The sequence below is a fragment of the Rhamphochromis longiceps genome, unplaced genomic scaffold (assembly GCF_057381845.1).
Source record: "Rhamphochromis longiceps isolate RC_006_pf unplaced genomic scaffold, R_longiceps_female_GT1.1 unmapped_scaffold_3, whole genome shotgun sequence".
Taxonomy (NCBI): domain Eukaryota; kingdom Metazoa; phylum Chordata; class Actinopteri; order Cichliformes; family Cichlidae; genus Rhamphochromis; species Rhamphochromis longiceps.
This window is the reverse complement of record NW_028187223.1, coordinates 130,394-132,893: the sequence shown is the minus strand read 5'-3', so window position 1 is coordinate 132,893 and position 2,500 is coordinate 130,394.

Here is a 2,500-nt window from a genome sequence, read left to right as displayed (position 1 = left end):
GGGCATGCTGGAGGTCAAGGGCCATGCTGGATATGCGGTGGAGGGTAACTGCAGGAGAAGGAAAGCTCATGGGGGATTAGAGCGGAGGAGTATGTGGGTCCTCGGGGCCTGCTGGAGGGCAAGGGCCATGCTGGATTTGTGGTGGAGGGTAACTGCGGGAGAAGGAAAGCTAGTGGGGGAGTAGAGCAGAGGAGTATGTTGGTCCCCGGGGCCTGCTGGAGGTCCAGGTCCATGCCCGATGTGAGTAGCAGCAGGGCCAGCGCGCCCAGGAGCACATCTTTTTCGACCGTAAAGGGAGACAGGAGGCCGACTCACTGCCTCGGCTAAATGGAGAGGGAATTTCAGAAGGGCCAGGGCAAAAGCATGGACCTTTTCAGCTGTAAGGGAGGCAAGAGCAAGGTGTGATGTAGGTCCCCGGGGCCTGCTGGAGGTCCAGGTCCATGCCCGATGTGAGTAGCAGCAGGGCCAGCGCGCCCAGGAGCACATCTTTTTCGACCGTAAAGGAGACAGGAGGCCGACTCACTGCCTCGGCTAAATGGAGAGGGAATTTCAGCAGGGCCAGGGCACAGGCATGGACCTTTTTCAGCTGCAAGGGAGGGAAGAGCAAGGTGTGATGTAGGTCCCCGGGGCCTGCTGGAGGTCCAGGTCCATGCCCGATGTGAGTAGCAGCAGGGCCAGCGCGCCCAGGAGCACATCTTTTTCGACCGTAAAGGAGACAGGAGGCCGACTCACTGCCTCGGCTAAATGGAGAGGGAATTTCAGAAGGGCCAGGGCAAAAGCATGGACCTTTTTCAGCTGTAAGGGAGGCAAGAGCAAGGTGTGATGTAGGTCCCCGGGGCCTGCTGGAGGTCCAGGTCCATGCCCGATGTGAGTAGCAGCAGGGCCAGCGCGCCCAGGAGCACATCTTTTTCGACCGTAAAGGGAGACAGGAGGCCGACTCACTGCCTCGGCTAAATGGAGAGGGAATTTCAGCAGGGCCAGGGCACAGGCATGGACCTTTTTCAGCTGCAAGGGAGGGAAGAGCAAGGTGTGATGTAGGTCCCCGGGGCCTGCTGGAGGTCCAGGTCCATGCCCGATGTGAGTAGCAGCAGGGCCAGCGCGCCCAGGAGCACATCTTTTTCGACCGTAAAGGGAGACAGGAGGCCGACTCACTGCCTCGGCTAAATGGAGAGGGAATTTCAGAAGGGCCAGGGCAAAAGCATGGACCTTTTCAGCTGTAAGGGAGGCAAGAGCAAGGTGCGATGTAGGTCCCCGGGGCCTGTTGTCGTACCATAGGCACGAGTGGTGTGTGTGTGTGGCAAAGAGTTTCTGCGCAGTGTACCAGGGGCACGGGGAAAGGTTGTTGTACCATAGGCATGAGAAAAGTTGTCGTACCATAGGCACGAGAAAAGTTGTCGTACCATAGGCACGAGTGGTGTGTGTGTGTGGCAAAGTGCTACTGAGCGGTGTACCAGGGGCACGGCGAAAAGTTGTTGTACCATAGGCACGAGAAAAGTTGTTGTACCATAGGCACGAGAAAAGCTGTCGTACCAGGGGCACGGAGGAAAGTTGTTGTACCATAGGCCCGAGAAAAGTTGTCGTACCATAGGTACGAGGAGTGTGTGTGTGGCAAAGTGCTACTGAGCGGTGTACCAGGGGCACGGCGAAAAGTTGTTGTACCATAGGCACGAGAAAAGTTGTTGTACCATAGGCACGAGAAAAGCTGTCGTACCAGGGGCACGGAGGAAAGTTGTTGTACCATAGGCCCGAGAAAAGTTGTCGTACCATAGGCACGAGGAGAGTTTGTGTGGCAAAGTGCTACTGAGCGGTGTACCAGGGGCACGGCAAAAAGTTGTTGTACCATAGGCACGAGAAAAATTGTTGTACCATAGGCACGAGAAAAGTTGTCGTACCATAGGCACGAGAAAAGTTGTCGTACCATAGGCACAAGCAGTGCGTGCGTGCGTGCGTGCGTGCGTGCGTGCGTGTGTGTGTGTGTGTGTGGCAGTTCTTCTGCGCAGTGTACCAGGGGCACATTTCAATGTGCTTTCTGGAGTACCAGGGGCACGAGGATTTTGCCAGTGGTGTTCTGCTTTGTTAGTGGGAGGGGGCTTAAGTGTGGGTCCCCGGGGCCTGCTGGAGGTCCAGGTCCATGCTAGATACGTGGTACAGGGTAACTGCAGGGGGGGGGGGGGTAATGTGGGTTCACGGGGCCTGCTGGAGGTCAAGGTCCATGCTGGATATGCGCTGGATCATAACTGCAAGAAAGGAAAGCTAGTGGGGGAGTAGAGCAGGGGAGTATGTGGGTCCCCAGGGCCTGCTGGAGGTCCAGGTCCATGCTAGATATGTGGCACAGGGTAACTGCAGGGGGGGGGGGGGTAATGTGGGTCCACGGGGCCTGCTGGAAGTCAAGGTCCATGCTAGATATGTGGTACAGGGTAACTGCAGGGGGGGGGGGGGGGTAATTTGGGTCCCCGGGGCCTGCTGGAAGTCAAGGTCCATGCTGGATATGCGCTGGATC